This window comes from Peromyscus maniculatus, chromosome 1 (genome assembly GCF_049852395.1).
Source record: "Peromyscus maniculatus bairdii isolate BWxNUB_F1_BW_parent chromosome 1, HU_Pman_BW_mat_3.1, whole genome shotgun sequence".
NCBI classification, from domain to species: domain Eukaryota; kingdom Metazoa; phylum Chordata; class Mammalia; order Rodentia; family Cricetidae; genus Peromyscus; species Peromyscus maniculatus.
In genome coordinates, this window is record NC_134852.1 from 168,049,498 (window position 1) to 168,072,812 (window position 23,315).

Genomic DNA, 23,315 nt, shown 5'->3' on the forward strand with positions numbered 1-23,315 from the left:
ACTTGGGAGATTTAAATGAGGCAAGAGACTTGGAGACAGTAAAGCAGAAAATTTTTTGGGGTGAAATTTATTATTAATAGTGAGGAGGGTGTCTCACTAATGTGTGCATAATCACTTCATCCACAACTGTAAATCCACAACTGATTTTTCTGTGTCTTGGCAGCTGCTCCCAAATAACCAGAGACTATTATTAACTATAAAAGCTCAGCTGATAGCTCAGGCTGGTTACTAGCTAACTTACATTTTAAATTAACCCATAATTCTTATCTATCCTCTGCTATGTGGCAGTACCTTCTTTCAACATGGCACGCTCCTCTTGCTTCTCTCTCTGTGCCTGCTTGTGACTCTCCAAAGACTCCACCCTTCTTCTTCCCAGCATTCTCTCTGCCCCGAAAATCCTAATTTTTGTGCTGATGTGAACGCAATCGTCTGGGGAGCTTCTTAGCCATTGAACTCTTTAAGATTCTGTCTCTGTATAGGTTAGGGTTACTATCGCTCTGACCAAAAAGCAAAAAGCAAGTTGGGGAGGAAAGGCTTTATTGTATTTGACTTACACTTCAACATCTTATTCCATCATTGAAAAGTCATGGCAGGAACCTGGAGGCAGGAGCTGAGGCTGAGACCATGGAGGAGTGCTGCTTACTGCCTTGCTTCTCCATGGCTGGCTCAGCCTGCTTTCTTATAGAACCCAGGACCACCACCTGCCCAGGGGTGGCACCACACACTCTGGGCTGGGACCTCTTACATCAATCCCAGCACTCCCGGAGGCAGAGACAGGTGGATCTCTGTGAGTTTGAGGCCAGCCTGGTCTACAGAATGAATTCCAGGGGAGCCAGGGCTACACAGAGAAACCCCGTCTCAACCCCTTCAGCCGCCCCCACCTGCCGCCCCAAAGAAAGAAAATGAACTACGGATTTGCCTACAAGTAAATCTCATGGAGGCATTTCCTAATTGAAAGTCCCTATTCCTAAATAACCCTCAGTTTGTGTCTAGTTGATAATAAACTAGCCAGGACAGTGTGTATACTTTGTTTCTCATAGCTGGTGCTTTTTCCCTCCTCTATACTGGGTTTGACTGGCCACTGTCCTCACAGCTTCCTACAGGGCATGTATGGCTTCTTGAATTTGCCTCACTTGCCTAGTTGTTAACGATATTAGATTGTGACTTACCTTAAAGGGTCTTAGATACACTGGCCAAGAAATGGTGACTCATTTAAAACTTACATTCCTAACCTTAGCAAATATTTTCACCTAAGTTGGTTCCTTAAAGGTTTTTCCCCTAGTTTTACATATTAATATGTAAAAGAATATTAATATTCTTATATTAATTATTCTTATATTTTGTCAAGTCCCTAACCTCCAGAGGAAGTCATAAATTTTCCACATTAGTGAATAGACCAGAGTAATTTGTAATGTTACACAATCTGAAAGTCACTTACTGTCCTCTCAGCAGTGTATTTTCTGACTTGGGGCTATAGATGTACTTACTTTTCAGTTGTATTTAGCCAATTTTAAAGCTAATCTGTATTCTCTTTGTTTTGGCAGAAGGGATATAGTGGGAAAATCAGATCTAGTCAGAATTTAAAGATCTAGACTGGTGGTTCACAACCTTTGGGTTGTATCATGAAACTTAGACAGTCTTATTAATAAAAACAAACCTGGAGCCAGGTATTGGGGTGAACGCTGGAAGATCAGAGAGACCTCACAAGCCACAGCTTCCTCACCTTGCCAGTTCCTCAGCTGATCCTATTTCCTCAGACTGGAAGCCTCTGAGTCCTCATCCAGAATGAATTTCAGCTGAACTGTGCTTCTGGAAACCTAAAAGCTTAACCAGGCTCTAGTTCCTGGTCCTCACGCCTTATATACCTTTCTACTTTCTGCCCTCACTTCCTGGAATTAAAGGCTCACTTCTTGGGATTAAAGATGTGAGTCACCATGCCTGACTGTTTCCAGTGTGGCTTTAAACTCACAGAGATCTGCATGGATCTCTGCCTCCCAAGTGATAGGATTAAAGGTGTGTGCACCACCATTTTCTGGCCTCTATATCTAGTGGCTGTTTTGTTCTCTGACCTCAGATAAGTTTGTTAGGGTGCACAATATCTTGGGGAACACAATACTACCACATTGGGTCACAGTCCCCATAGGGATATTTACATTATAGTTCATAACAGTACCAAAATTACATTTATGAAGTGGCAATGAAATAATTTTATGGTTGGGGGTCACTACAACATGAGGAACTGTATTAAAAGGTTGCATCATTAGGAAGATTGAGAATCACTGATCTAGATCAAAGAGATTTTGAGAATTAATAAAAAGAAGTAGTAGTAACCAGTATTGGCTGATAATTTACTATGTTCTAGACACCATACTAATGCTGGATTTGTGTTTCAACCTTCTTAACCAGTAAGTGTCTTTTTATACCTGTTATAAGGTGAGGGATTCATGTTCAGAAATGTTAATTTACCTAGATTGCCTTTATAAAGGCAATTTGTTTTACAAATGTTTAAAGGTAGCCATAGACTAGTGATATCTGGTCTTGTAATAAAATGTTCACCATGTAAAATGTGTTTTCTCTGTGAGATACCACACCAGGCACAAGATGATTGGTCATGTAGGCACCATGGTTGTAGAAACATTCACATGGCAACAAGTACCTTCCTAAACTTTCTGCCTCTCTCATTCTGGTTGTCTGGGTCTCTGAGCTCAGTCTCCTCCCTATAGCAGGTCCAGATTAAACTGTTCTCACTTCATCCTAAAGATGCCAGTGGCCAGCTGAGTGCTTACTAAGTAAGATTGGCTTCCCTAGAACTTCCAGGCACCCTCTTCTTAATTCTCCAGCACAGATATTTGACCCTTCTTTTACTTAGGTGATCCATAAAATCCCACTGTGAATTTGACCAATTGGAAAAGAACTAAGTGCCTTCCCCACACTCTCTGACCACCCTTCTCATTCACTGCACTCTACGCAAGAACATTTCTGTCCATATGTAGTTCCAACAGTTACGGGTTGCATGCTACTAGGGACCGATGCAATAGCCATAGCCGATGTGAATATTATTATTATTACCAATTTGATTTTTACATTGTCAGCATTGATTTTTATGGTTTTGTCCCCACTAGTACCCTCATAGATACTCAGTTAGCTTTCATCTTCATCCACAACTGTAGATCCACAACTGATTTTCTCTGTGTCTTGGCAGCTGCTCCCAAATAACCAGAGACTTATTAATTATAAATGCTCAGCTGATGGCTCAGGCTGGTTACTAGCTAACTCTTATATTTTAAACCATAATTGTTACCTACCCTCTGCCACGTGACAGTACCTTTTTTCAGCATGGCACGTACATCTTGCTTCTCTCTCTGTGCCTGCTTGTAACTCTCCAAAGACTCCACCCTTCTTCCCAGCATTCTCTCTGCCCCGAAAATCCTCCATAGCTATTGGCCAGTGAGCTTTTTATTAAAAATGAGAGCAGCGCATTTTCACAATGTACAGAAGGATTATTTTCTAGCACAAACCCTGTTTCCAACAGTGCATAGTGTGAGTGGTAACCATGCAGTTGCCCTTCCTCACCCATCTAGGTCACTGTGTCACATTCCTATTTCAAAATCAGCAGAAATGATACCTCCCTCACTATAACTTTTTACATCATTTTCCTGTTTAATGAAATTCCTATGGTATAATTCAAGTGTTATATAACTCTCCCACCCTTTGTCATTAAGGAAGGAGATAGTGTACTCCTAGGGCCCATCTGTGCAGATGAGGGTTTCTTCTTCACTATTGAATATATGATGCAGAGATGGGTCCTCCTTCCATCCTTCATCTGGGTGAGAGTTGAATGGGAGCACATTTTCCCTCCTGACCTTCTCCATTGGAGGGGGCAGAAGTGACAAGTGTGGATGCTCAGGAAAGACTCCATGACCGAGTAGCACCAGGTCACCAGGGCCTCCTCAGATGTTGGCGTCAAAGGCCGTGGGATGATACTAAGGTGGGATGCTTCGGGCAGATACTAACTAACCTGGAATTTGAAACAACTGTTCTCAGTTCTTTCCTCACTCGTGACATCAGGAAGGAAACTGAATTGCATAGCATATGTGAGTAGTGCTGGTAGTTTGACAGCTGGAAGGCTGGGACTTTAAATTTCCACCAGCAAAGATTGGACCTAAGAAACATAATAAGGAATCATACAGAATTTCTACATGAAATGAGAAAATAAATTTTTTTTGCTTGTTTTTTTTGAGACAGGGTTTCTCTGTGTAGTTTTGGTGCCTGTCCTGGATCTCGCTCTGTAGACCAGGCTAGCTTCGAACTCACAGAGATCCGCCTGCCTCTGCCTTCCGAGTGCTGGGATTAAAGGCATGTGCCACCACCAACCAGCCTGAGAAAATAAAAATTTAAAAAGTGCCTGGGAGGGTTGAATTTGTTAATACATCAGCCTTTAGAATGAAGACTGGCAAATGAATGCTTTACACACACACACACACACACACACACACACACACACACACACACACACACACACACATATGTGTGTGTGTATATATATACACATATTATTAACCTTAAATGTGAAGGTAACATTTTAAAAAAATACTACAATAAGAAATTTTTTTTTAAAAAAAGCTTTACATGAAGCAGTTTCTTTATTGTGGCTGTTCTTTATTCCTGGACCCACTGAATGTGTGAGGAAGCACCATGGTAGGGTCCATCCTCAGAGGGACGGATATAACATCTAGGTTATGAGTGGAAACACACGTTAGCAGTGTACTAGATTCTAGGTAAATCTAAAACCCAGAACACCTCCCGAATGCTTTAGACAAGGCTATAACATCCTTTAAGTCTCCTGATCTATCTATCTTCCTTCCTCCCTTCCTCCTTCCTAAGTCTTATGTAACCTGCCAGGCTGGCTTTAAACTTGCTTTCTGACAATGACCTTGAACTCCTGACCCTACAGCCTCCCACTCCTAACGCTGAGATTGCATGTGCACCACCACACCTGGCTGAGAAGTTCAGATTTAATCTATAAATTTATCAAGTGATATGAAGTGGGCAAATTAAATACTTGTTTTAACTTTTTTATTTTTATACTAGTAAACTATTAAATAAATCAGTCTTCTAAAATTATTGAGCCAAGTCTATGGTCTACCAAATTTCTTTTCTTCTGATTTATTGCATATGAATAGAAAGCATATTGTTATGAATATGAATACTTAAGTGCAGTTGCATAGTTTTCTCATTTGTTCTTTTATGTCTTAGTATGGACTGGACTCAATATTCTGGAAAACCTCTCCACCCACCCCTCTTACCTTGGCACAATTGCGGTAGTTTGAATATTCTAAAATGTCAATCTCACTGTCAGCTATTCAGCGGGGCCCGAGAGCATACACTTGTCCATCCCAGCACTCAAAGGACTGAGGTAGAACTCAAGGTCGACCTGGACAACAGAGTGAGTTCCAAGACAGGTTGGCTATAGAGTAAGGACCTGCTCTTACTCAAAATCAGAATCCCAAACATTTGTCTTGGGCGTACATCTGGCCAGCTGATAGTTTTCAAAGCTTGCTTTGGGGAGAAATCTGTAGAAATTGTGTAATGGGGTTACATTTAATGAGAATGAGTTGTTACCCAGAGTGCTGTTAGATTTTTTCTGTAGGTGTACCAAAGCCTTCCTCAGAAATGATCGGTTACTGTGTTGGTGTTCAAGACAGGATGACTGGTGACATTTTGTCAGTTTTAACAGCCAGATGCCCGGCCTGCTTTTGACCCCCCCCCCCCCCCCCGTATGAATTTAGTCTACCCTCTAAATAGTTTTGTGCCTCAGTTTAAATGCTTGTGAAGAAAGACCTTTTCAGCTCAGGAATCCTAAGTTGCATCCTTTGGGTTCTGGCATCTTCCTTTCTTGAGGGCTGATCCCAGTTTATTTGGATTCAATGTTAAGCCACCATGAGCTTCTGCAGCAAGGGGCAAGTTCTGCCACAGTGTTATTTCGCCCATCTCGGTGTTCTTGAGTTTGTGCACTATGAGCTTCTGAAACACGCCCAAAGCTTCTGTCATTTCTACATCTTTAGTCTGCACTGTGATGAGTGAATTCTGGCAAGGTTAACAAAACTCAGTGTGTATGTCTGTGTGTGTGTGTGTGTGTGTGTGTGTGTGTGTGTGTGGTGCACTGTGATGAATGAACTGTGGCAAGTTAACAAAACTCAATGTGTGTGCGTGAGTGTGCGTGTGTGTGAAGTAGATCTTGCTATGTAGCCCAAACTGGCCTTGAACTCAGAATCTTCCTGCCTGAGCCTCCCAAATTCTAGGATTACAGACACACACTACCATACCAGGCCCCTTCCTTGCTTTAATACTTGCAGCGGGCAAAGAAGGAGGTGTTCCCCTCATTAGAATTCTCTCTACCATTTGGCACATGGCTTAGCTGAATAAATCTGAAAGAAAAAAGAAATTCTAGAGAGGATGGAAATGGAGCCCACACCTGTCTTGATGATGATATTACTGTCTCCTTATAGCCAGTGCAAACAGTATGAAATGGAACTTGGCAGAACTCATGTTAACACCGAATACTACAGTTGAGATCCAAATGTTCCCCAGGTTGAAGGCTTGCTCTCTGTAGAGCCTAAGGTGCTGTTGGGGTGTGGTGGATCCGTTTAGGAGTGGAGGTGAGTGAGAAGAGGGTAGGTCACTGGGACTGTGCCCCCATTGGGATCGGGCACTTCTCTCACCCTCTCCTTGCTTCCTGGCCACCATGAGGTGAGCAGCTTTGCTCCACTGTCTGTATCCCCTGCCATGATGCCCAGCTTTGTCACAGGCCCAAAGCAACAAACAGACAGAGCTGACGGAAACCTGCTGAACTGTTGAAGCAAAGTAAGCCCTTTTTCTCTGTTAACAGTGACAGAAAGCTGACTAAAAAGGTGGTAAGGAAATGAAACGTGTTGTTTTCATGTTCTAAAACACCTTAAACCTTCTTTCTGGAAGAAAGCATGTTTTATGCCATTGAGATACATGGGACATAAAATATTTGTAGTATACTTTTCTAATAGTAATAGGGAAGAGATAGTTAGGACAGTGAAGAAACAGAACAGTTTACTAGATTGCTACTTTAAATGTAAGTATGTGTTGGAGACAGTAATTCCAAGAAACAGACTGGGTTTCAGGAGGTACCTGCTCTGCAGCAGCAGCAGCTGGGCTATCCTGTGCCAAGGTTGCTGTTGTCACTTGGTTTGGTCTTGCTGCCAGCCAGCTGTGTTCGATTTACTTCCTTAGTTTTCATACCCATAACATTTATTATCCATTCAAACACTGGCCGATTAAATGCCATGAGAGAATTACTTAACAAAGCAGTCACAGAGAATTACCTGTTTCTGTGTTAGGAAGGAAAGAAGGCCTGTGCTTGATCTGGGTGCAGGAACTTGTGTAGGATGTTATGGGGAGACCCTTCCCCAGCCTTAACAAGTTCAGTTGTATACTCTGCAAAGATCACTTACATTAGAATTTGTTCAGAGAAAGGTCAAAGGAAAAACACAGCCCAACTCCATGTGGTGTTTTCTGATCTAATTTACATCAACTTTGGACTGTTCATAAAAACAGCGATCTAATTTTAGGGCACACAAATAAATTTCTTTATATGATAAACACCTGTGATGATTTTGTTGAGAGACAGCATGGAATAATAATGGGTTCTTACAGTTTCTCAATAAACAGGATCTCAAAAACCTGTGAAAATATGCCAGGCTCTACACCTACAGGGCTGGATCCAACTGGCTAGGAGCCCTGAGGCCAGCAGCTCAGATGAGCCTGTCCTTGTCCAACCTCTCAGGAACTCTGTCCTTCTGTTTTTAGTGATTTCCCACCCAGTAGGCTTCCCTGCCACAGTCTCTCTGGGAATGTAACATGGACAAAGTACGTTATTTTGTCCATAATCTAAGCTGGACACAGGGTAGGCTTATTCAAACTCCAGGGATTTAAAGACAGTTGTTCAACTGGACAAGGTTCTCAAAAACATCCTTAATATTTCCCTACTTTTCCCCTTTTTTCAAGATTCTCAGTCTCATTTTGTCATTAGCTTTTTTGTCATATCTTTTAATTCTTTATTGATGAGTGTGCATGCACAGGAGTGTGCACTCAACACAGCACACCTGTGGAGCTTAGAGGACAACTTTTGAGTGTTCCGTTCTTCCACCATGTTGAGTCCTGGGGATCAAAGTCAGGTAAATGGGACTGGTAGGAAAACCTTAACCCGACGAGCCGTTTCACTGGCCTATTTTTTTGTCTTTTGATATTAGTAACTCACATGAAATCTGTTATTTTATTTATGGTTTATAAGTGGGTTTCTTAGATACATTCATTATTAAGTAATATACATAATGAAACTAATGTTGAGTTTAGTAGGAAAGTCATGCATATCTGATTTAGTATTGTGAAGGGAATCTGGCGATCACTAGATAGATACATTAAATAAGTAATGGCTGTTTTGTATTGAAATCTGAAACTTGAAGGAATAGTCATCCCCCGTCCCAAGTTCACCCACCTTCCCCTACGACAGGGTTTCTCTGCATAGCCTGGCTGTCCTGGAACTCATTTTGTAGATCAGGCTGGCCTTGAACTCAGATCTGCCTGCCTCTGCCTCCTGAGTGCTTGGATTAAAGGTGTGTGCCGCCGCCGCTGCTGCCGCTGCTACTACTACTACTACCACCTGGCTTCGGGAACGCTTTTTATAAGAGCTAAACCTAATTTAATTAAAAAAAAAGTTCACATTTTTTTAAAATTTCTTAACTGCTAAGACAGGCATTTGAAAATAAAATATTTTAAACTTAATGAAGTTTTCAGTAAAGGCACAATTGGATATTGCTAGTAGTACTCCCCCCCCCCCCCCCCCCCCCCGGTTTCCTCTGTGTAGCTTTGGAGTCTGTCCTGGAACTTTGTAGACCAGGCTGGCCTTGAACTCACAAAGATCTGTGTGCCTCTTCCAAGGGCTGGGATTGAAGGTGTGTTCCACCAATGCCTGGCTACTCTTTTATTTTGAGACAGGGTCTCACAATATGTAGTCCTGGCTTGTGTGGAACTCATAGAAATCTGCCTGCCTCTGCCTCTGTCTCTGAGTGCCGAACTAAAATGGTAGATATTCACATTTTAGGGCCAAAGCTAAAAACCATGGAGAGGGGATTTGCTGCATGTGACTTGTCAGCAGATGGGGAAGGTTTTTGTGAAGAGTTCCCACACATCTTCATCAGTGACTGGTTCATTGAAATAAGTGAATGAAGAGGAGTGTGGCAAAAGCTGGCCGTGTTCCGCATTCTTGGTTTATAAACGTACACTAAAGTATAGTGGGATAAAAATATACAACGATGCTCTTCTATTTACAGTACTTCTAATCTTATCTGAAATGTATTTTCTTTTATAAATAAAAAAGTTCTATAACCTATTTTGATATATTGTAGAACTTTAAAATGTCAATATTTTATACCTATCTTAAAGGTATACTTGGTTTATTGTATGAAAGCCTTATTTATTGGTTAGACATTTCCAGTTTCTATATTTTATTTTTCCCTTTACCAATTCTCTCCCCCTTGAGAGTTTACTGTAATGACTATCTTTGTACATACCCCCATCAATAGTTCTTTCATAAAAACTATGCAATTGACAATAAGTACCATGTAAGCACATGTCAAAAACATTTCAGAAAACACAGAATTGTATAAAACAGTAAGTTAAAGCTTAATTCTCTCCTCAGTTCCTGTCTAGCAGTAACCACTTATAAACAAATCCTTGTTTATCTGTAAAGATTTGTTTTGTTTTTTGGAGACAGGGTTTCTCTGTGTAGCTTTGCGCCTTTCCTGGAACTCACTCTGTAGCCCAGGCTGGCCTTGAGCTCACAGAGATCTGCCTAGCTTTGCCTCCTGAGTGCTGGGATTAAAGGTATGCGCCACAACCGCCCGGCTCTGTAAAGATGTTTATGGTATAGTGATTATAGTAGATGGATGGCCAGGTGTAGAAAAGGGCCTGCCTAGGTGATTTCTTTTTCATTTTTGCTCTGGGGACTGAAGCCCTATGCTTGAATATCACCTCGACGCCTAGGCAGAGGTGTCTTAGCTTTTAGCTTTAAGGCTGTGGCTCTGTAGTTCAGTGGTGCACACACTTGGGTCATAGGGTCGGTCCTGTAGTCCTGCTAGTCAAGAGACTAGCTTGTGGTGATATTGCGTTCCCCAAAATACTGTGCACCCTAATAAACTTATCTGGGGTCAGAGAACAGAACAGCCACTAGATATAGAGGCCAGAAAATGGTGGCACTCACACCTTTAATCCTATCACTTGGGAGGCAGAGATCCATGCAGATCTCTGTGAGTTTAAAGCCACACTGGAAACAGCCAGGCATGGTGACTCACGCCTTTAATCCTAGGAAGTGAGCCTTTAATGCCAGGAAGTCATGGCAGAAAGCAGAAAGGTATGTAAGGCGTGAGGACCAGGAACTAGAGCCTGGTTAAGCTTTTAGGCTTTTGAGCAGCAGTTCAGCTGAGAATCATTTGGATGAGAGGCTTCCAGTCTGAGGAAACAGGATCAGCTGAGGAATTGGCAAGGTGAGGTGGTTGTGGCTTGTTCTGCTTCTCTGATCTTCCAGCATTCACCCCAATACCTGGCTCTGGGTTTGATTTTATTAAGAACTTTTAAGATTCATGCTACACTAGCTTTGTCATGAATTCTGTCTGTGAGCTTAGACAACTTATTTAACCCCTCAGCATCTGTAATCATTTCCTATTTTAACAGTGTGACTCTTTTTATGTTTATGTTTGTTACCACAAAATGGTAAATTTTTCTTTCATAAATCTGGACATTAATTTAAAACACAGACTGTGAGCTGGGTGTGGTGGTGCATGTCTTTTTTCCTAACTTTTAATCCCAAAGCCAGAGGCAAAGGCAGAAGCAGAAGCAGGCAGATCTTCTTTGAGGTCAAGTTTCAGGCCAGCCAAGGCTACATAGTGAGACACTGTCTGAAAAACACACACCACACAAAACAACCCCCCCCCCCCAAACCATAAGGTACGTACGGGGTTCTCTTGTGGAGATTCTGGTCATGTGCAAGAGGCTGTAGTTATTTGGGTGAAGTGTGCCAATTAAACAGTCTGGTAGGGGTAAACTCCATTTCTAGTATGAACTCCACACTAAAAGTTCCAGGGCAAGTGGCTCAGATGGAGTTAGGGATTGTATGAGGTGCTGTTCGGTTGAGCCACTCTGTGTCTCTTGAGATTTCAGGGGGAATAGAGACTAGTAAATTGCTCAGGGTCGTACATCTGTTAGGTAGCAGAGCTGGGCTGTGAATTCGGTCAGAGTACTTGGCTCAGGTGCTTGTGCTGAGTCCTTGCTATTTTCTTGATGTGCGGTGCTGACATCACATGGCAGCTGCTCAGGCTCTACCCAAGAACTTGGGTATCCGAATGGGCCTTTCAGTAATACTCGCAGGGGTTCGAAGGCATGGTCCAGTTTGAGAAGCTTTGCTCCGAAACACTCTCCTGCTGTGTGCTGCTGTCCTGAAATCCCCCTAGTGTGCATGGGAGGAGGAGGAGCAGTGTGAATGTGGGCATCTAAATGGCTGTAACCTCATCAGTGCGTATTTAAAAACCGTTACTACTTTTTAAATCTCTCCTTCATTCTCCACCATCCCTGTTCCCTCACACCCCTCTGTACAGATCTTTCTCTAGCTGTTCTTCCGACAGGAAGAGTGAGAGAGCAGCAGGAGAGACATGTGCTCCCAGACTTCATGTGCACACTTTATTTCTTGTTCCCTACATGTATGCATGTTACGTGTGTGCATGCATGCGTACAGTGGCATTTGGCTTTGGGAGGCTTGGACACTTCGGGAGACAGAGGGCATGGCTGGCACAGTCCCTGCCTTGGCGGTTTTGCACATTGTACCTCCTCTTTTCATGTTGCCCCTACTTTCTCATCCTGTGTTCTGGGGTCTGCAGTATAATTCCTGCCCACTGCTTGCCTCCTTGGGGTAAGTAGAACTGACAGGTTTGGTCCTGGCCCCTCTCTCCATTCCAGGAAACAAACGGCTTTCTTGTTACATAAGCAGTTATAATCCCAATGTGATCATATAATAGACACAGAAGGGGCAGCCAGTTGGCCGGAGGGGAGTTGGCCAACTTAAAGGACAAGAATGAGAGAGATGTTGCCAGACGGAGAGGGCTGTGTGCGGAAAGGAAGTAGGCAGCAGGAGAAACGGCCGTAGACCTGAAGGGGCCAGCCAGGCTTGTTTCTGGGGAGGAGTTGGGTATGGCCAAAGGACAAATGAGGCTACATTGTGCAAAGCTTTATTTACCATAATAACAATTACAAAGTTTTTACTGTGTGACCTAGGTAAAGCCTAGTCCTGTTTTGTCTGCAAACAGAGGGTTTGAGGTAGATGTTGGTAGGGACTGGCGCTACGGGGAGAAGTTAGCTGCTTTGCCCTGAGCCGTGGAGCCGGGCACTGCCTCCTGGCTGCTCCAGGGTCTGCTGCGAGGCTCTGCTGTCACCACAGATTGGAGAACAGTCCCGGTACGGAGAAGGCTGCCTGGCTTGTTCATCTCTGCCTTATTCTGAAAGACAGGCTGATTTCCCCAGCAGTCCAGCGGCAGAGCCCGGGCTTGCTGCTGCTTTGTTTTTGAGTCTATGTGCTCAACACCCATGACCTCATGACCCACGTCTGGTGAGGTTTCCTTCGCCTGCTTTTGGTTTTTGGTGACGTGGTACTTTTTGAAGTTTGGACTCTTAAGAAAACATGTGATTCCTAGGAATCCCCGGACAAGAAGTTGGTCCTGTTTATTCTCTGTTCTGTTACTCTGCTGTTTCGGTTGATGGTACAATGCTGTCTTAGTTCAGCCGAAAAGCTGCTTTTGTCTTCAGGTAGATTACTAATAAGGGTATTTTGTTCACCTTGAAATTCCCAGAACTTCCTTTTCTGTACACACAAGACACAAAGAAGTTCTGTCTTCTTCATCTTTGTCCCCTTGTCCTGGCAATGCCAGCCAGCAGTGGGGTTATTGTTCCTTAGTTAGTGATGTCACCTCCTCAGAGCTTGGCCTTCTCTCCGCACTAGTTAGCTCCCCCCTGTACTTTATTCTGTGAACTGTTGAGGAATGATTCTGAAGCTCTCTTCCTCTACTGATAGCAGCAAGACCTGCTAGCCCATTCTGTGTGGCCTGATAAGAGCATATAGTTCAGGATATGTGGTAACTGCCCAAGTGGTGGGAAATAAGTTAGAGGATACACACTTGGGCAATTACTCACGTCGGTAGACCTCAGTTTCTTCATTTCCAAATGAAGAAGTAGGTCTCTAGCTTTTGGATGAAGCCTTCAGAGACCCCTTAGAAGAAGCCTAAAGTTCACTTTTTTTTGAGACAGGATTTTTCTGTGTAACCCTGGACCTCGCTCTGTAGACCAGACTGGCCTGGAACTCACAGAGATCCACCTGCCTCTGCCTCTAGTGCTGTGATTAAAGGCGTGCGCCACCACTGCTCTGCTAAAGTTCACATTCTTACGGACATTCTGCCACCAGTTCTTGGATGTCTTGATGTTTAATGGGATAAATTTGTGTTATCCATTTCCCAGTTTCCAATTTATTAATAGCTGTAGTGAATTGTGAATGGCAGTTTAATTAGATCATCTCTGAATAATTAGGGCAACCACTTTTTTCCCCTAAGAGGATTTTTTTTTTTTTTAATTTTCATTCTGGAGTATACACCTTTCTTTTAACCTAGGTAATTAAACATTTTACAAAGTAGAGAAGTAAGCCTTTTATTTCTTACAAGCATTTTATGCCTTTTTAAAAAGCCACATGCTTTATGAATAAAGTAACTTTTTGCGGGGCAGTGGTTTAGAGACAAGATTTCTCTGTGTAGTTTTGCTGCCTGTCCTGGATTTCACTCTGTAGACCAGGCTGGCCTGGAACTCACTCTGTAGACCAGGCTGGCCTGGAACTCACGGAGATCCACCTGGCTCTGCCTCCCAAGTGCTGGAATTAAAGGCGTGTGGTGGTTGAATAAAGTAACTTTAAAGTCACTTTGTCTGTTTTAAGTGCTGAGTTTGTGAAGTTCATGAATAAATTTTCATGAAAACATTCTTGTCTCAGTCCAGGCATAGTGGTCCATGCTTGTAAGCCCAGCACTTGGGAACTGAGTAGGAGGGTTGTCATGAGCTCAACATCAACTCAGGCTACATTATGAGTATCAGACTAGCCAGAGCTCTATAGTAAGATTCTGTCTCAAAAATAAATAAATAGAAGCTTCTCTTCTCTTCTGAAGGTGTCATGTTAGTGTGTAACAGAAAACCAGCTTTGTTTGATGTCTGTCTCCAGTGACTACCTCATGAAACAATTTATATTTGGCTTTGTAGTATTTTGTACTTACATTGGAGTATGGGTATGCCCCATATTGTGGGAATTTACAATACTTGAAGTAAATAAATAAGGAAGCTGCATGTGAAGACACATTTAGAAGGAACCGGAAAGCTGACATGTAAATAGGCCTTGTTCTTCCCCAGATGCCTTGCTGAGTTCTCCTCTGTGGTAGGCTGTAACCACTACATTCTGGGCTAGCACATTTCACCTAGCAGAAGAGATCTCCCCCTCCGCCCTTTCTTTTTCTTTTCCCAGACAGGGTTTCTCTGTGTAGCCCTGGCTGTCCTGGAACTCGCTATGTAGATCAGGCTGGTCTCAAACTCAGAGATCTGCTTGCCTCTGCCTCCTGAGTGCTGGGATTAAAGGTGTGTGCCGCCACCACCTGACTCTCTCTCTTTTCTTTTGCTAGTGACTTAGGTATGTCTTTTCAGGAACTGGATAACTGAATGCTTAGTAAAATTTTTAGTGTTCCCTCAGGATTGAGCCCAGAAACTACAGCAAGTCAGTAAATGCTGTGCCACTGAGCTAGTCTATTAACCTTACTATTTTTCATTTTGAGACAGAATCTCACTAAGTTGCCTGGGATGGTCTTTAACTCAGTCTTCAGCCCAGACAGGCCTTGAACTAGCAGTCTCACCTCAGCCCCCTGAGGTGCTGGTATTGAATACTGGAATTAGTTAGTTGTTCTTGTCACACCCGTCACCTTTAGGAAGCCCTGGATTTGTATCAACTTTACAGAGACATGTGTCCTCTGGATTGCCAGTTTAGTATGAGGATGAGCTGCGCTTCATAGCTATTCTTACATTGGGCAAATGAAGTTGGTGTCAGAATAGCAGATAGATTTCTTTTTGTATCACAGTGAATGAGATTGGAACAGTACTGTGGCAATTGAAAGGCTTATATGCAGGACCCGTGAAGCTCCTGGGATGGGCTGTGAGTTTTGTATCTAGCCTGGAGGTGTTGTTGGTATCTGAATATGGGATATAGCATTTTGTTGACACACAGATGATTGGAATACCTTCAAGAATGGGTTAAAGGACAGTCTGCCTCACAGATGTATAACTTTATGAAGTAACCTGATGGTAATGGTGTGATAGACACATGACTGTGTGTGACTGGAGACTTGTGATCCCTGCTGTGAGAACTATAAAATACTGTAGTATAGACCTTACTGTGTTAATTATCACCTTGACTGTTAAGGGTTAGAGTTACTGTCTGTTTTCTCTTCTTCTACATAGTGAACATTCTTTTACTGTAAAATGTTCTTATAAAGCATTTTTCTGGTATTTTCTTAATATGATTTGGGACTGGGTCTTGGGAAGTCAGCCAGTACTCTAAACCACATTATGTTTGCTGTCTTCTGACTTAAGGTCATGATCTTTAGCTCTGTTACTATCTGTCACAATTCAATGTAAAGTCCCCTGGAATGAGCCAGAAAACTTTTCAGGTTTTAACTTTTTTTTTTAATGAAGTCATAATTTGTACAATTGGGAAAATATAAGAAACGAGAAACTTCTCATTCTACCACATAGATATAATTAATTTTAACATTTTATTATAAATCTTTTCACCCTGTCTTTCTATGTAATGTTATATGTACATATATGTGTATATTTTTTAACACATGTTTACATAAGGACTTTGAATCCATACTTTCCTATTTAATGAAGTACAGTAAGTACTATTTTCTGTGGCCATATAGTCTCCTATCACATAGTTTTATCATTTACTGTTCTTAGTTGTTGAATGTTTAGGTTTTAGTTTTTAATTAACTGTGTGACACATATCTTGTAGCCAACATTTGCTAATTGTTTATTTCCTTGTGTAAAGTTTCTTAAAGTAAAATTACTAATGCAGAAGTGTGTGGTAGTATTTGAATGTATTGTAGCTGTGACTTGATTCTCTGAAAAGCATTGTAGATACGTGTTTTCTGCACTGGTATGTTGAACGCCACTTTCCCCTTAGGTTTTAGAATCCTGAATGTTGTCATTTCTAAACATGTTTCCCATCCACACACACTCAGCAGAGCTGCATACCTGTAATTCCAGCCTTAGGCAATATAATGAGATCCTGTCTCCAAAAAATAAAGGCCTTTGCCAGTTTAACAAGTGAAAAGTATATTACTGCTGTGTGACTTGTAATTATCTTAGTGGATAACATTTCTGAATTAGTCATTAAAATTGTTTTGATTGCATTTTTCCTTATTGGCTTTTAAAAAAGTTGTAGACAAGTTCTCATATAATCCATGCTGGCCCTGTGTAGACAAGATAACCTTGAATTTCTCACTCTCCTGCTTCTGCTTCCAAGGGCTGGAATTCCAGTTGTGCACACACCCAGTTCATGTGGTCTTGGGGATCACACCCAGGACCTTTTGCATGCTAGGCAAGTTCTCCTAACATCAGAGCTCATCCCACCCCTTTCTCCTTTTTAAAAATGTAATTTTCCCTCCTCTGTCCCTTTATCCAACCCCCCATTGCTATCAATTCCTTTCATTCTTTTGTAAATATTATTGTGCGAGTCCACATACTTCTTGGAATTTCTTCCATGACAGGAGCTGACACGGTGTTAAGTTTGTGGAGTCTCATTGCTCCGTGACTTTTACAGAATTACCCTATCAGTCATCGCTGAGGTGTGAGTGTGAACAGGCTCATCCTGTGTTTACTCCTTGCTCTCTCTCCTGCTGGTGCTGCTCTTTTGGAAGGTTACAGAACCTGGAAGAGGTGGAGCCTTGCTGGAGGAAGTGAGTCCTTGGGGCTGGCCTTTAACATTCATAGCATGGGATCACTTCCTGGCTGCACATGTAGCGTGACAGTGGCCTTACACTCCTGCTGCCACCATGATGGCCTGTGCCCATTCAAACTGCAAACCAAAACAAAGCATTCCTCCCTAAAGTTACTTCTTGTCAAGAATTTATTGGGTCACAGCAATGAGAAGAGTAGAATAGTCTTCTAATTTCCAATTAAGTTTCCCTTCTAAATTTTTAGTTAGCTTTACTAACTTTTGTTTTATAGTCACATAATGAGATATTACCTAAAAGCATCAAAGACTAAACGAAGTGATCTCTTGTTCTTACAGTTACAGTTGCAGACTGGGTGTCTGGGTGCCACCCTCTTCCTTTTTATTCTTGTGTAGTAGACCTTAAGTGCTCTGAGGAATGTCACACCAGTGATCTTCCTCCTTTCCATTCTGTAACATCTATGAAATAAGCCTTATGATGTTGTTCAGTGTGCTCTTTCATTCCAGGATATGCCGTCCACGGGGCACTCATACATACATCCCTCTTTGGCTATCATTGCTGTGCTTTAGACACAGTGTTCTAGCATAATTTATAGTGGTATTCCCTTAACTTTCAAAAGTTATCTGTTAGGGGTGATAAATTATATGGCCAGCCTGATCTTTTAAGTAGAAGGGAATTCTAAATGTGAAATTTTGCAATCAGACTTAGTTTATTTGATTTGCTCGGAAAAAAAATACGTAGGAGTTTAATTTTACCATGTGGTCTGGTAATTCTTAACATGGATAAAAGTTCAATAACCATGTCTCAAAGTACCCAACACACAACTAAAAGTGTTCTCTTTATGCAGCACTTACAATTTTTTTTTTACTTTATGAAGGTTTACAATTTTTATAGGACAGTCTAATTAGTTTAAAATTAGGTTGAAATTAAATTTCTGTAATGATCCCCCAAGTGATTCGTACTTTAGGTTATGGGTTTCTGGGGATAAATTGGGAGAGGAAAGAGGGTGGATTTTATTTAGTGTTTTGAATCACTTATGGTTTATGCTGTCCCAAAGTAGTAAAATTGTATGAATTTACACTCACCAGTAGTTTGGGATATCAATTGAGCCCTTCCAAAGTTTTAGTTAGCTTTAGTAAAAATAATTGACTTTCAAATAAGATGACTAAGCCTCCTTGGGAGGTGTAAAGAAACATGTTTTGTTCTTTGTGATACAGGGACATGCTTTCTGCTCCAACTGAAGGCATGTGACTCAGTCTTAGCCACTGCCCGCATTAACAGAATTTAGAAGTTTACTTCTCGACCAGTGGGGGAGGGACTGAGTCAGAATCCAGTGGTCATTGCCATAGAAGACCACATACAACATGTGCCTGTATTAGCATTTCTAGGACCATCCTTGCCCTTCATTCCTTTACTGCTTTAGGAATGATAGGGGCACACTTGATACAAGAACACACTAGGAAAGAGTTCCTGAGCCCTGGGCAGGATCCGCCTGATCTGTTTGTTCCCGTTTTAAGGTATCCTGGGAAATCCTCGCACACAGCTCCTTCTGTCCTAACTCTCCTCCTGTTCAGTCAGTGGCCCTTCCCAGGCCTACCTCCTTTGTACGAGCTGCTCCTTCTTCCGTCCTAAATCTTGCATCAGGAGGTGTCCTGTGCTTTGGCTGCATGTTCAGCTGTTCATGCTTGACTGTTTCTCTTCCACAGGCATGGGAGGCAGGGTTCTGGAGCTGCACTCAAGCTTCTGTGCAGCACATTTTCCAAAAAGCTAGGTTTTTCTTTGGCATCTTCTGATGGGCAGGCCGAGCGTGCTGCTACTGTTTCCCCAAACTCCTACAGTGGAGCTGCGATGTTCTCTTGCACTCATCTCATCCCTGTTCCACCACAGAGCATAGCTGTAGCCTGCCCTTTCAGTGGTAAATCCCTAATTCTTGCCCGTTTTCACTCTACAATTCAGACCCATACATGCTCCCTGGACCACACACCAGGAATTTTTTTTGGCACATTTCTAGGTCTTTTTTCTAGGTCTTTCTTGGAAAATTGAACTGCCCATTCCTATCAACCCTACCTTTTAGGATGTTAACTACATTTACTGTATGTGTTAAAGTAGAAAGAAATGGTAAAGAGAAAGGCAATTCATCCAGCAACCAGCTTATATAGCTAACTAATCTACTATTTAGTAGTTAGTTGTTTGACAACACATTAGAACCTTTATTACCCACAAGAGAATTTTCTAAAGTTGATTGTGGTGATGTCTGTACACACCTGCAAATATACTAGCACTAAGTTGTATACTTTAAATGGGTGTTAGGTGCTATATGAATTATCTTAGTTATGCTGCTATTTTTCTAAGTTTATTTTTGTTAGAATGAAATAAAGTCAGCAGTGTCTGAATTACCTTAAATATTCACGTATACGTATCTTAAGACATGGTCTGTGTTTCCTGATTCTCCTTGATTTCTCAGTGCTCTTAAGGAGTGATAGGGTTTAAACACTATGTGGTCAGGGAAGGCTTTCCCATCTCCACATTCTCAGCACATTTTTATAGGATAGCAGAATATTTTTTCAGTTATTTCATTCACATGTCGTCTATTCCCAGCCTTACAAAGCAGTTACTGGTAAATGTAGGTGGGAAAGCTATGGGTGGACAACAGGACAAGCAAGTCAGTATTCTCGTGTCAGTATTAGGTGACAGCTTTGGGTGTGAAGCCCTGCCCCAGCTCTGTTGTGGTGTGTGTCTGGGGAGAATGGGCAGATAATGTGATTTTGTAAATACCGGGAAGTACGTAGCTTAGCAAGGCCTAGTGACTGGGTATTTTTGTTGTTGTTGTTTAGACATTTTTCATTCAACTTCATTGTCAGTTTGTATCGCCATAGTCTGTGTGACGCGCTGCTTCCCTTAGGTGCCTTGTTCTTTTGCCCCGCCCCCCAGTGAAACAGTTCAAGGAAGGGTAAGGCATAAATTGCTTGGCTTCTTGCTTGGCTTTGTTGGCTTTTTACATTTGCTCATACTTTATTATCTAAGGCAAATGTTACATTAATGTGTCATTAGTCAGTTTATAAAAACATCACACCTTAATATATGCTATAAAATTCATTCTCTGTATGTGGGTCCTGTGGCCTTTACCAAGAGCCACATGTTATCTTGGTCTACGAAGTCTCTCTGTCACTTTTGAATTTGGTTATGGAAGGACTCTTGGTTTTGGAGCTCAGTTTGCATTAAGACACTGGTCTCACTTCCTCTTCATCAGTCATGTTGGGAAGTTGTATATGTGAAAAACTGACAGAAACATTAATAAAATATACTGAGGTACCTTCCTTTATTTCCTCAAATAACAAATCTGGCCTAAGAGAGTCAATTCTTATGTTCTGCCTGATGCTTATACGTTTCTAGGTGTGATCTTCCTGAGTCACAAAGTATTATCTTTACAGGAAGAAGGCCGATTTCCTTGTACAGTTTCCTTAGGAGTAAGGGAAAGGCACTTACTCTTTGAGGCTGGCCATTGGCATTTCTGAAAACACTGAGTGGAGAAAGCCCTGGTTCTTTATAATTTGTTGTCTCTTACTGACACTGGCTTGGATGCTAGAAAATCACATGGCCATCAGAGAAAACAGTGTAGGAGAGAATTTACATTAGTGAGATAAATCATAGAATAATTCTTTTAAAATTACTTCTTTTATTTTTTGAGATTATCATGTAATTACATCATTTACCTCTTCCCCTCCCCCCCAATCCTTCCATATACCCCCCTCCCCCTTGTTCTCTTTCAGATTCATGGCCTCTGTTTTTCATTAATTGTTGTCACATATATGTACATATCTATATGCATGTGTGTATGTACATTCCTAAATATATAAATACAACTTTCTCAGTCTGTGTAATGTTACGTGTGTGTATGTTTTCAGGGCTGACCATTTGGTGTTGGAGAACCAACTGGTGCGCTCTTCCCTAGGGAAGACTGTGTCTCCCACTCTCAACATTCCTCAGTTGCCTGTAGTTCCTGGTTAAGGCCTCCTAGGCTTTCTCCACTTTAGCATGTCTGTATTTTCCCTTGTTCAGCTCATGTTTGGGCAGTTATGTTGGTGTGGCTTTATGGGTGGTGCTCCTGCCATAGCTTAAAACACACAGTCTCACAGTCACCTCCCTGTTCCTCTGACCCTGAGGTCTTTCTGCCCCTCTTCCACAGGGTTCCCTGAGCCATGGGTGAAGGAGCCTTTTATAGATGTGTCCACTGGGACTCCACAACTCTGCTTTTTGGTTGATTGTGGTTTTCTGCAGTGAGCTCCATCTTTTGCAGAGAGAAAGTGCTTGAGGAGAGGTGAGGACTACACTTACCTTTGGGCACAAAGACAAACATTAAGAACCTTGTTAGAGTTTATGCTGGTTTAGTAAAGTGGTGGTTGTAGGTTTTCCTTCTCCAAGATCAACAACTTCACTAGTTGCACTGAGTAGTTAGCTTGGTTTCCAGTACTAGACAGTTTCCCCTTTGTGGAGCGGTCTTAAGTCTAACGAGAGATCTCTTGGTTATTGTCAAGGTGTGTGTGCCACTGCTGTACCCTCAAGGTTGTCCTGCCTCGCTGGTCATTGTTGTGTGAGGTACGTAGGGGTCATAGCTGGTAGGACTGTTGGTTGCTTCCCTCCTTTGGATGCTTGCATGGCACCTTCTTGTACCATGAGAGCTAGTCACAGGGCAATTCTTAACTGGCTGGGGAAATTGTCTTGGCGTCAGTTGGTGGCAGAAGTTGCTCTCTCTCTCTTTGGATAGCACATGTAAATGTACAAGAGGAATAGTTAGATTGCTTCAAGATGAATCAAATCTTTTCAACAGAAGTACTTCATGTGCTTGTCTCCAGAGTTGGGCATTGAATACAAAAGGCTCAGTCTAAACATTTTTTTTTTTTTGGTTTTTCGAGACAGGATTTCTCTGTGTAGCTTTGCGCCTTTCCTGGAACTCACTTGGTAGCCCAGGCTGGCCTCGAACTCACAGAGATCCGCCTGCCTCTGCCTCCCCAGTGCTGGGATTAAAGGTATGCGCCACCACCGCCCTGCAAGTCTAAACATTTTTGTTGTATCTTTCTAGAGCCGTGCTTCTTAAAACTTTCTTAATAGTGCAGCCCTTTAATACAGTTCTTCATGTTGCAGTGACCCCCAACCATAAAATTGTTTTCATTGCTACTTCGTAACTGTAGTTTTGCTACTGCTATGAGTTGTAATGTAAGTATCTGATATGCAGGAAGTCTGATTTGCGACTCCTGTGAAAGGGTTATTTGACTCCTAAAGGAGTTGTGACCCATAGGTTGAGACCCGCTGTTCTAGAGGACATGAGAACCCAGTGATGGCTAGTGAATCTTTCCACACTGTAGTTACTAGATTCTCTGAAATTAACCTTTGGATATTGTTGTGTTCCAAATAATGTTCAGTATTAGCCAAGAATCCTTGCTAGGTGGTATTATGGCTACTAATATTATTACTAGTAATACCTCAGTGGGTACTGATATTTTTGGTCAACATTAGTTGTCCCCTCCCAAGAGGGAATGTGAAAATGGGAACAATGCAATGTCTGTTTCAATCATGCACCCTCCTTCCCCTCCCCCAAAGGAAGCATTCCACTGTAGTTTCTATTTTACTTTGTTTGGATTGTTGCTTTCTTTGGTGTTTGTTCTGAGTGTCTATACATGTGTGGGTGGGAGGGGCAGATGCGCGGAGGTGCAGATGTGTGGGGGTGCAGATGCGCGGGGTGAGCAGAGGTAGACACTGGTATCTTTCTCAGCTGTATTTTTTGAGGCAGCGCCTCTCGTTGCACGAATGTTAAATGGTCTTAAAATAAAAAACCAGGAGCCAGATATTGGGGTAAATGCCAAAAGATCAGAGAGACAAAGGAACAAGAAACAGTTACTTCTTACCTCACCAATTCCATGAATTCTCTCTGAATGCCTCTGAGTCCTCAGCCAAAAGTGGTCCAGCCGAAAAGCTTTAGTTCCTATCTCCTCACGACTTAGCTACCCTTCTCCGCCCAGCCATTTCACTTCCTTCCTATTGCTGGGATTAAAGGCATGTGTGCTTCCCAAATACTGGGAGCAAAGGTGTGACATCTCAAGTGCTGGGATTAAAGGTGTGTGCCACCTCTTCTCTCCTAGACTGAATCAATCTCATGTAATCCAGGGTGGCTTTGAACTCACCGAGATCCACATGTATTTCTGCCTC

At 42.2% G+C, this 23,315-nt stretch overlaps 1 protein-coding gene across 1 annotated transcript in view; it reads left to right on the plus strand.

The window, feature by feature from the left end:
* The window catches only part of Gnaq (G protein subunit alpha q), a 246,765-nt gene that overhangs the window by 58,593 nt on the left and 164,857 nt on the right, over positions 1-23,315 (plus strand). The gene's annotated exons all lie outside the window — the stretch shown is intronic.